The following is a 12596-nucleotide window of genomic DNA, read 5'->3' on the forward strand; positions in this document are numbered from 1 at the left end:
ATTATTATTATTATTATTAGACAATAGCACTGGACTTTGGTGACTTGTGTCTCACGTATTATCTCATTACTCGGTTTAAATAAATGGTTAAACTGATTACAAATCACCAGCGTGCTTCTTTAGAGATACAATTTGCTCTGTTTCTGACTTTCTGGCTGTGAGTGCTATTGGTTAGGGAGCCAATATGGTAGCCGTCCCATGCTCAAGTGGGATGTAACTGCAAGAAACCCAAGATTTGCAGAAGTTCAAAAAAACTTTAGAAGGAAAACGGGGTTGATTTGATGTGTACGATTCTGGGCACCACATTTCCAGAAGGACGTTGACAGGTTAGAACAGGTTCAGAGGAGGGCAACATAGACGATACCGGGATTTGAGGCCAGGCCCTATGAGGACAGGCTGAAGGAACTTGGGAGGTTCAGTCTGGAGAAAAGGAGACTGACGGGAAACATGTTAGCAGTGTTCAGGTACATCAAAGGGTGCCACAGAGAAGATGGTCAAGAACTATTTTCCATGGCCACAGAAATTAGGACCCGAAATAATGGGTATAAGTTATCGCTACCCAGATTTAGATGAAACATAAGGGAAAACTTCCTGACGGTAAGGTCTGTACAATAGTGGAACAGTGTAGCTATGGAGGTTGTGGGTTTTCCATCTCTGGAGGTTTTTAAGAAGAGGCAGGACAGCTACCTTTCATGGATGGTTTAATTCAGTGGTTCCAATTGGTGGTCTTGTTGACGTGACTTGTGATGGTTCACTGAAATCATTTTTCAAAGAATATAGACTGGACCAATTCTGGGTGAAGGTTTTTCCTGATTATAAGAAGTTAGGTGAAAAAGCTTTGAAACATCTCGTTCCCTTTTGTTCCACATATCTTTGTGAACAAACATTTTTGACATTTTGAAATATGAAGAATGAGCATCGAAATCGGCTCGATGTTGATCCAGATTTGAGATTAAAAGTAGGAAATATTGAATCGGATGTGGAAGGGATTGTTCGGGACAAAAAGAGGCATGATTTCTCCCATCACATTTAGGTTTAGTAGCTGCTAGACACATCATAATTTGTTCAATTGTAAACTAGACATTAGTAAAATTAAATTCGTCTTTATATTCCTAACTAAATCATTGTCATTTTTGCGTGGTAATATAACAAATACCACAAATTTTATGGTCTGTTTTTTAGTATACCTAAAATCCTTTGTTTATTAGGGGCTACCCCTTATTTTCTCCAAAAAATTGCTTCGCACTTGTAACTACCATAGAGATAACAATTTTTTCAAAAGTAGGGGGTCCATGGCTTGGTATTTGAAAAACAAGGGGTCTGCATTACTTAGCTAATTGGGAACCACTGGTTTAATTGCAGAGGGTTGGACTAGGGTCCTTTCCAACTCCACAATTCTATGATTCTGACTTAAATCACTTCTCTGAAGGACTCAATTTTAATGATTTAAATCACTAGTGAGAAGATTCTATTTAAACCACATTTTTAGTAGCAGTACATTATTGTTTAGTACAGCCTTCCTCAACCTGGGGCGCTCCTGATGTGTTGGACTACAACTCCCAGAATGCCCCAGCCAGCTCTGCTGGCTGGGGCATTCTGGGAGATGCAGTCCAACACATCTGGAGCGCCCCAGGTTGAGGAAGGCTGGTTTAGTATAACCTTAATACATATTCAGAGATGTAGATTTCATGAGACGGTAGGTACACACTAAGCAATAATTCTGAATTGTCTTCAGATTAATTCCCCCCCCCAAAAAAAATTGAATAATAATTTGCTCATTTTAGAACTAAAGCAGAATGAACTTGTGAAGTCATTCAGTAAAGTGAAGTCATTCTCCACTTTAAGAGTGGAGAATGCATGAAGCAGAAGTTTCCTAAGAAGTCAGGACTGCATGAATATGTTCTGTTCACTTTTGGCTTCATTTTCTCTTCTCCTCCTTTATCCCCTGGCATTTATATCCAGGCTTCTCCGTGTTCCGATCTACAACATCTCCCCAAATTCTCTTTTCATTGACCTTCTCTATCTTTGCACAGAGAGAGTGCAAAATACAGGTGATCAGGTTATACCTGCAGTGCCGAATAGGAGTGATCAGGTTATTTATTATTTATTTATTGCATTTTTATACCACCCAATAGCCGAAGCTCTCTGGGCGGTTCACAAAAATTAAAACCATTCAAAGTATAAATCAAATACAATATAAAAACACAACCAGGATAAAATTGAGAGCCAGTGTGGTGTAGCAGCTAAGGTGTTGGACTGGGAGTTGGGAGATCCGGGTTCTAGTCCCCCACTCAGCCATGGAAACCCACTGGGTGACTTTGGGCCAGTCACAGACTCTCAGCCCAACCCACCTCACAGGGTGGTTGTTGTGAAGGTAAAATGGAGAGGAAGAGGATTATGTGGGTTCCTTGGAGGAAAAAAGATGGGATATAAATGAAATAAATAAAGTCAGCAGCAGTGGAGAAATACAAATTTAAGATACAAATTTAGATACAAATTCAAAACAGCAAACTTAAAATTAAGTTTATAGACTTTAAATGCTGAGAGAATAAAAAGGTCTTCTTCACCTGGCGTCTGTGTGGGTGCCAGGAGAACCTCCTTAGGGAGGGAGCTCATTCCACAGCCGGGGTGCCACAGCAGAGAAGGCCCTCCTCCTGGTAGCCACCTGCCTCACTTCCTTTGGCAGGGGCTCATAAAGAAGGACCCCTGAGGATGACCTTAGGGTCCGGGCAGGTACATAGGGGAGAAGGCGTATTACTATAACCTGCTGTTAACATTAATAGAATATAATTAGAAGTTGTATAATTAGTATTCATGGTGATATCTTTGACCTAAGCACTTTCTTTTACTAACTGTTTTAAGAAAATGTCAAATTCTGATTTACATTTTTTTTAAAAAAAAAGTTTTAAAGCAAAAAAACCCAAACATTTAAATAATGAAAATCCATTTTTATTTGTTTTTTTTTAAAAAAACATTGTTTTTTATATAAAAAAAAACTTTTTAAAAAAGCCTGGGGGGTGGAACCCAAAGCAGCCCAATGAGGAGTGAGCGTGCTCAGTAGGTGTGGAGTGCTGACTGTGTGTTGTTGGTGGGAGGGCAGAATGGAACAGTGGCAGGAATCCAGCACAACAGCAACACTGCAAGATTTTGTTGCAGTGTCCCACTAATATATGCCTAAAATAAAACTCTTACTTTAAGGGAGACGGGCAAGGGAACCTTCCATTATTACTGTTGCATCAAGAATAGTGTTGAGTACTTTGCTGGAGAGGAAGGAACCTTCCCATGGTTTTTGTAGGTATGTGCATGTTTACATCACATCAATGGGAGAAGGGGAAAAACACAGAAACTCACACAAAAAGGGGAAAAGGCCATTCTGCCCTGACCTCCTGCCCTGACTGCAGTGAGCCAGTACGCCTCTGAATCTAGTGGGTATTTCACCATGGCATCTTTCTCAAATCCCTCCCTAGGATGGTTCTGTTATTTATTTACAATGTTTATATACTGCTCCCCATTCAAAATTTCAGAGCGGTGTACAAGATAAAATAAAAACACATTAAAAATAGACCTTTAAAGAATCAAAATGCAAACAGCCCAGAGACCTTCGGCTATGGGACGGTATATAAATGTAATAAATAAATAATAAAATGAACCGTGGCTGGTCATCAAGGGAAGGCCTCTGGGAACAATGATGTTTTCAGGAGGAGCTGAAAGGAATCTAACATTGGTGCCTGCCTCACCTCCAGAGGCAAGGAATTCCATAGGAGTGGGGGGGCCACCACGCTGAAGGCTCTTCCCCTGGTGGACTACAATCAGAGGATAGATCTATGTGGAACCACCAGGAGCATGACCTCAGATGATCTCAGTGACTGGGCAGGTTGGTAGGGGAGAAGGCGCTCTCTCAGGTATCCTGGTCTCACGTTGTTTAGGGCTTTGTACGCTAGTACAAGAACCTTAAACCTGGCCCGGTAGCGAATAGGCAGCCAGTGCAGTTCCCTCAGCAAAAGAGTTAAATGCTGGAAAGGGGCAGCTCCAGACAACAGCTGAGCTGCACCGTTCTGCACTACCCGTATTTCTTCGATTGTAAGACGCACACTAATTTCAGTACCACCAACAGGAAAAAAAAAAAAACCTAAGTCACACCCGCGATTCTAAGACGCACCCCATTTTTAAAGATGTTTATATGGGGGGAAAAGTGCGTCTTAGAATCGAAGAAATAGGGTAGCTACAACTTCCAGAGTAGCCCTTATTGTAGGGTGACCATATGAAAAGGGGGACAGGGCTCCTGTATCTTTAACAGTTGCATAGAAAAGGGAATTTCAGCTGGTGTCGTTTGTATGCATATCGTACCTGGTGAAATTCCCTCTTCATCACAACAGGTTTTTTTATTACATATTTTTATTTTCTACAATACTTAAACATACACCATTACAATTAAAAAAAAACATACTACATAAATGTTGAATAACATTAATATCATATCTATATAACATAATCAAACTTAACCTACAAGTGCACCCCCCACCTCGGGATCTCATTCCTGATTCCAAAATCTCATACTTTCTTCTGCTGGTGGTTCCCCACTTCCCTTAGAAAACACAAATATTAGGAACTGTTTCCAGATTCCTTCAAAATCATTTGTTTTAGCTATACCTCTTCTCAGTTTAATATTACAAGTCAATTTATCATTAATAGCTATATCCCATACTTCTTTGTACCATTCTTCAATATAATAATCTCCTTCAGTCTTCCAGTTCCTAGCTACAATCAATCTTGCTGCAGTCAGCAAATTCGTTATCAGTTCCTTAATTTCTTTTTTACATTTTAAATCTTCAAATAGTGACAGTAATGGAACTTTTGGTGTTCGTTCTACCTTCATTCCCACAATTTCTTCAATCTCCAAAAACACCATCTTCCACAATTTTGCATTCCCACCACATATGTAAATACGTTCCTTTCCCCCCCACATCCTCTCCAACAATTTGCTGACTTCATCACAACAGTTAAAGCTGCAGGAGCTATACAGCAGCTATACTGTGACCAGATTTAAAAGAGGGCAGGGCACCTGCAGCTTTAACTGTTGTGATGAAGAGGAAATTTCACCAGTTTCTCCATATATACAAATGACACCTGCTGAAATTCCCTTTTCAATACAACTGTTAAAGATACAGGAGCCCGGTTCTCCTTTTCATATGGTCACCCTACCTTATTGTAGCCCAATACGTCTTTGAGGGCGCCAGGTTGGGGAAGACTGGAATAAGGACCCACCGGGTGCCCCCACTGGTTGAGGAAGTCACCCGACTACATCTCCCAGAATCCTTGGAGTCCCCAGGGGGTTCCTGTTTCCTCGCTGCTGCCTGCCACTCCCACTCCACCCCCGGGATCAACCAGGTTGCCTTCTCTTACATGAAAGGCGGGACTGAGGTTTGGGGCTGACTGGTGCCGGAAAAAGGGGGGGCTTTCCTTGGGGGTCCCTGGACAGGCAGGGGGGCTTTTGCTCGGCTGCGCTGCTGCCCTTTGGAAGGAGAAAGGGCGACTGACCACTGCATCTTTTAACTGCTGGTGAGGATGAAGTGGGCGAGAAATGGGGACGGGAGAAGCTCGCCCTGTGCGCCTGCTAATGGCGGGAGAGGCTCTTCCGCCTGGCGCGCAGCAGCCCTGCCTCGCTTTCCTTTGCTTTGCATGGGGCGTCGTGGGGATGCAGGGTGTGGGGGGGCCAGGAAGAGACGTTTCCCCAGGAACCCCGCTTCTGAATCGGTCCTGCAAGCATTTCTTCCTCTTTGCCCAAATGGGAGCATTCCCCAACCCTCTTTCGAAGTGCTCCTGAAACACCCCCGTATACTAAGAGCGACCCCAGTCCCCCAAACAACCCACCGCGTGTTGCCCTATGCAGTGGGGCTTGTAGGGCTGGAGTTTGGGTGCAAGCCCAGGGATTTCCCCAGACTCCCATTCTAGCCCTGGAGTCGTGCTGGTGCTCTGCTAGAAGGGAGCTTAAAAATACAAAACTACCCTTGTGCAGAGGTTTCTTCTGCTTTGTTTCTTAATTTGGGGTTGGCAAAAGTACTAATTTATAAAGAGAACAGAAGTGTTGTAAAGCAGGGTGGGGGGCAGGGATTTTATCTGTGTGCTTCCCCCCACCCCGGTCATCCCATGAAGCTGATTGGTGGGAGATCCAGGACAGATCAAAGGAAGGACTTCTTCACACAGTGCATAGTTAGACTATGGAATTCACTACCACAAGATGTAGTGAAGGCCACCAATTAGGATGGCTTTTTTTTTTATTTATTTATTTTATTTTCTACAATACTTAAACATACACATTACATCCACTTAAAAACAACAACAACAACAACATACTACATAATATTCAATTTGAATACAAAATATCTTATCTTAATAACATAATCAAATAACCTACAAGTGCACCCCCCACCTCGGGATCTCATTCCTGATTCCAAAATCTCATACTTTCTTCTGCTGGTGGTTTCCCACTTCCTTTAGAAAACACAAATATTAGGAACTGTTTCCAAATTCCTTCAAAATCATTTGATTTAGCTATACCTCTTCTCCATTTAATATTACTTGTTAATTTATCATTAATAGCTATATCCCATACTTCTTTATACCATTCTTCAATAGAATATTCCCCTTGAATCTTCCCTAGCTACAATTAATCTTGCTGCAATCAACAGGTTCGTTATCAGTTCCTTAATTTCCTTTTTACATTTAAAATCTTCTTCAAATAGTGATAGCAATGCAACTTTTGGTGTTCTTCTTATCTTCATTTCCACAATTTCTTCAATCTCCAAAAACACCATCTTCCAAAATTTCTGAACATAGTTACATTCCCACCACATATGCAAATACGTTCCTTTAACCCCACAACCTCTCCAACAATTTTCTGATTGCTGATTGTTTATCTTATTCAATCTAACCGGAGTTAGGTACCACCTCCATACAATTTTATAATAATTCTCTTTTATCCTTACTGACATATTTCTCAACGCTGTTTGTTTCCATATTCCCTCCCAACCCTGTTGTCCTATTTGTACCTTCAAATCTGTCTCCCAAACCATTTTACCCGAATTATCCACCGTCCCTTTCTCCACCAATATTCTATATATTTCACTCATCAACCCTTTTAACACTGTTCTTTTCCCCCTTTCCTTATCTTTCTTATCTATTAATTCTTCTAACTTTGTTAATTCTCTACATTCTCCATTATCTCTTACCCACTTTTTAGTCCATTGTTCTAATTGCCTATAATTTAACCAAGATAACTTTTTGTCCTTCAAAACCTCCTCCATATCCTCTCTTGTACTCATTCCTCTTAACCAATCTCTTAATTTCATTTTATTTTTTTCTATTAAAGCTTTACTTAATCTACTCTTTAATTCCTCTGGGAAATTCTTCAACAATATTACCGGTGACAAGGGAGAGCTGCTCGGAAGCAGCGCCCCTTTATATTTACTCCAAATTTCCCAGTGAAGCCTCAAAAGCGGGTTATTTATACTTTCCACCCATTTTTTTTCCTTCCATAAAAAAAACATTTTCTAATTTAGTCTCTAAGTTACTCATAGTTTTTTCTTTCATCCAATCTAATTCCCCTAAACCTAAAATTGCCTCCACTATATATCTTAATCTATTAGCTACATAATATAATTTAATATTATCATGATCTTCTCTTAGATTCCCTTCATGACCTTGGATTTTGTGGCTCTGTCTATAACTGGTTTGCCTCCTATCTAGCGGGTCGCTCTTTCAGCGTGTTGACTAATGGCAGCTCGTCTTCCTCCTTTCCCCTTTCAGTAGGGGTTCCGCAAGGCTCGGTGCTTGGCCCGTTGTTGTTTTCCTTATACATGTTGCCATTGGGCAAGCTTATTCAATCTCATGGTCTCCAATATCATCTGTACGCCGATGATACACAACTATATCTGTCATCTCCGGAACTTTCTCCTGATGTTCACGATCGTATCTCGGCATGTCTTTCAGATATCTCAGCTTGGCTGCTTCATCGTCGCTTGAAGCTTAACATGGCAAAGACTGAATTGCTTGTTTTTCCTCCTAAACCTTCTCCTCATCTCTCATTCTCTCTTACTGTCAATGGTGTTACGCTTACTCCGGTCAAGGAAGCTCGTAGCCTTGGCTTTATCTTCGACTCCTCGCTCTCCTTTATTCCTCATATTGAGGCAGTAGCTAAATCTTGTCGATTTTTCCTGTATAATATTGCCAGGATTCGATCATTTTTGTCTGTCTCTTCTGCCAAGACGCTTGTTCATGCACTGGTTATTTCACGGTTGGACTACTGCAACCTTCTTCTCTCTGGCCTTCCTTCTTCTCACATCAGCCCGTTGGTTTCTGTTCACCACTCTGCCGCAAAGATCATCTTCTTAGCACGCCGCTCCGACCATGTTACTCCGCTTCTGAAATCTCTTCATTGGCTTCCAATTCACTTCAGAATCCAATATAAACTTCTCCTGTTAACCTTCAAAGCTTTTCACGGTCTAGCTCCTTCCTATCTCTCCTCTCTCATCTCACACTATTGCCCCGCTCGTGCTCTTCGCTCCTCTGATGCCATGTTTCTCGCCTGCCCAAGGGCCTCTACTTCCCTTGCTCGGCTTCGTCCATTTTCGTCTGCTGCCCCTTACGCCTGGAACGCTCTTCCAGAACATTTGAGAACTACAAGTTCAACCACAGCTTTTAAAGCTCAACTAAAAACTTTTCTTTTTCCTAAAGCTTTTAAAACTTGATGTTGTGCAGACTTCTACTGTTACTTTCTACTGTTAGTTTTTCCCTACCCTGTGCCTGCTTACCCTTCCCTGTACCTGTTGGCATTCTCTTCCCCTCCTTATTGTTTTACTATGATTTTATTAGATTGTAAGCCTATGCGGCAGAGTCTTGCTATTTACTGTTTTACTCTGTACAGCACCATGTACATTGATGGTGCTATATAAATAAATAATAATAATAATAATAATAATATTCGGGAGACCCAATCCTCCCTTTTTTTGACTCAAATACCATTTACTTTTATTTACCCTCGCTTTCTTATCTCCATTACAATAATTATTTATAATCCTTTGCCAACTTTTTAACTCTAATTCTGAGATTTTTATTGGTAGCATCCTAAACACAAAATTTATCTTTGCTAAAATCTTCATTTTTATTAATGCTATTCTTCCAAACCAGGATAAATTTAACCTTTTATATTTTTCCAATTTTACTAAAACCTCTTTTTTTAACACATTTAAATTCTTTCTCTAAACTCTCTAACTTCTGCGTAATTTTTATTCCCAAATATCTAATCTGATTCTTAACTCTCATTTCTCTTCCCCTTTCTTCCCAATCCTTCTCTTCCTTTTTAGTATAATTAAACAGCATCAATTCTGATTTAGACCAATTTATTTTTAACCCCGTAACATCCTCTAATTCTCTCAAATGTTGTTTAATTCTCCCTATCTTCTCTATTGGGTTCTTTATCGTCAACAACGTATCATCTGCAAACATATTCAATTTAATTTCTTTCATACTACCTATTCCTTCAATCTCCTCATCTTCTCGTATTGCGTTCGCCAATAATTCCATTACCATTACAAATAGAACTGGTGAGAGCGGACAACCTTGTCTTGTCCCTCTGGCTAGTCGTATCTTATCTGTCACACCATCATTCACTACCACTACGGCTATATTTTGAGAGTATAACTGTTCTATTATCGCTTTGAATTTATTTCCAAATCCCATTTTATTTAAAACCGTTTTTAAAGCTTGCCAGCTCACACAATCAAAAGCCTTAAAAATATCCAATGCCAGAATTCCCGCTTTAACCCTAGACTTATTTATCACCTGAATTGCATTTAATACTCTTCCCACTAAATTAGGCATCTGTCTACCTACCACAAATCCACATTGGTCCTCCCCTATATATTCCTCTATAAATTTATTCAACCGCCTTGCCAAGATAGTTGAAAAAAGCTTAGCATCCTGGTTTATTAATGAAATAGGTCTATATGAATCAGGGACAGTCAAATCTTTGTCTGGTTTTGGTATTAAAATTATTAATGAGTGTTCCCATGATTCTGGCGTTCTATCCCCTTCCAATATGGAGTTATACAAATTTATTAATTTTGGTATTAAAATTCCTTTAAAAACCTTATAATATTCTGGTCCTAACCCATCTACCCCCGGTGATTTACCCGGCTTCAGGTCTCAATTACTTCTTCTACTTCTCCTTGAGTTATTACCTTCTCCAATAACTCTTTATGCTCTATTTTTATTCTCTTCTTTATATATTTTTCTATATAAGCTTCCAACTTTTGTTTTTGAGTATCCTTTCCCTTATACAAATCCTGATAAAACTCTTGAAAAATCTTTACTTTATCTTTCATTGTATGACAATACTTCCCTTGTTTATCCTTCAAAATCCCTATCCCATTCCTGGCTTTTTCCTTTTGTGTGAGCCTGGCAAGCAGCTTAGAATTCCTGTTACTGTTTTCAAAATACTCCCTTTTCATGTATATTAAATTCTTTTGAACCTCCTCTAAATTTAAATTTTCTAATCGTTTTTTCTTTGCCTGTATTTCTATTAATTTATATTTGTTTTTATGTTGCCAATAATCTGTCTCCATTTTTTTAATCTCTTCCTCCAATTGTTCTTGCTCTGCTACTTGTTGCCTTCTTAATTTACACATTTCTCTAATACAAATCCCTCTCGATACTGCCTTCATGGTATCCCAAACTACTGCCCTTGACGTTCCTCCTTTCTCATTGATTTCCCAAGCCTCCGTCAATTCACTTTTTATTTTTTCTACCACCTTATTATACTTTAGAAGTTTTGTATTTAATTTCCACCTAAACGCTTCCTTATAATTCTTTTTAACTGTGAATTCTAAACTTAACAGTGCATGGTCCGTAACCTTTATTACTCCCATTTCCATTCTCCATATCTTACTTGCAAGCTCTTTTGAAACCATTATATAATCTATTCTAGAATATGTCTGATGAACTGGGGAGTAATAAGAGAATCCCGGGTTCACGCCATTCAGTAAACGCCAACAATCCACATAGTCTTTTTCCTTTACTAATTTATTCAATACAGTAATATTATTTCTTTTTTCCACATTTGTGGGGTTTGATCTATCCACTCTATTATCCATTACCATATTAAAATCCCCAGCCAAAATTAAGTATCCTTCCCTAAACTCCTCTATTTCACTGAATAAATTCATAAAAAACTCTCTATGTCTCTCATTAGGAGCATAAACATTTACTAATGTATATTGTTCACTTTCTATTTGCCCTTTTATCATAAGATATCTACCATTATCATCCTTTCTTACAGTTTTCAATATGAATCCACTTTTTTTTGAAATCAAAATTGCTACTCCATTTTTTTTGACGTCCCTAATGACTTTTCATAATAAACAGACCACCTTGTCCGGATTTCATTTACGCCATCAGATTTTTGGTGTGTTTCTTGCAACATAATAATATCCGATCTTTCTTTATTTAACATTTGTTCTATTCTCCTCCTTTTCACGACTGCCCCCAGACCTTTAACATTGAGCGTTGATACTTTAATATTCTTATTCATACTCTCCCTTTTGATTTTCCTTCCAATCCCGTGTGCTCTGTAACTCATAAACATATACAACAACAAATATAAAAATAAATCCTAAACCCCCCTTCATCCCCCTCCCACCCCCCCTAATAATCCCCCCCTCCCCCCCACTACTTTCCCCCTCCCCATATCCCCGTGAGTCTATTACTCCGGCCCTCTAACTTAGGGGAGAGGGGGGAGGCGGTGCCCCGCCATGACGGCACAATCCCTATATTTAATTACTTATCATATTAATTATCTCATACAACATTCCCCATTTACCCCGTCCCAGACGCCCCGGCTACGGCTCCATTCTCATCTCCAGCTCCAACACTTCCATCCTTCATTAACCCCAATCTCTTCAGCAGCTCCTTGCCTTGCTCCAAAGAGGTTACTCTGTAATCAGCTCCAGCAAAAGAAAACTTTAAAAAAACCGGGTAACCCCAAGCATATCTCACTACATTTTTTGTTAATGCTTCAGTTATTTGCTTAATGCTGCGCCTCCATTGGAGTGTTTGCTCACAAAGATCGTTGAATACTTGCACTGTTTTGCCTTTATATTTAATCATGACCATAGCCCTCAATTTCTTCATTACTTGCTCCTTCTTGTAATAACTGCCAAATTTCACAAGAATGTCTCTGGAAGATCCTTTGTACTTTGCTCCTCCCACTCTATGAATCCTTTCAATATCGCTGTCTTTTATATCCACATCTGGCATCATATCATTGAACCACTTCAAAACTATTTTTCTCAAATCTTCTCCTGATTCTTCAGCAAATTGTTTGATGCGTATGTTGCAACGCCTCACCTCGTCTTGAAGCCGAATCAGCTGCAGATCTTGACTTTGTGATTTTATCTCAGAACTTTTTTCAAAAACATCCTGTTTCTTTGCAAGTGCTTTGACTTCCAAATCCAGCTCCTTTATCTCTCGCTCATTCTGCGCTAACCTGTCTGCTAGCGCCCCCATACGTGCAACCGCATTCTTTTCATTAACATCCATTT

Source organism: Elgaria multicarinata, chromosome 3 (assembly GCF_023053635.1).
Source record: "Elgaria multicarinata webbii isolate HBS135686 ecotype San Diego chromosome 3, rElgMul1.1.pri, whole genome shotgun sequence".
NCBI classification, from domain to species: Eukaryota; Metazoa; Chordata; class Lepidosauria; order Squamata; family Anguidae; genus Elgaria; species Elgaria multicarinata.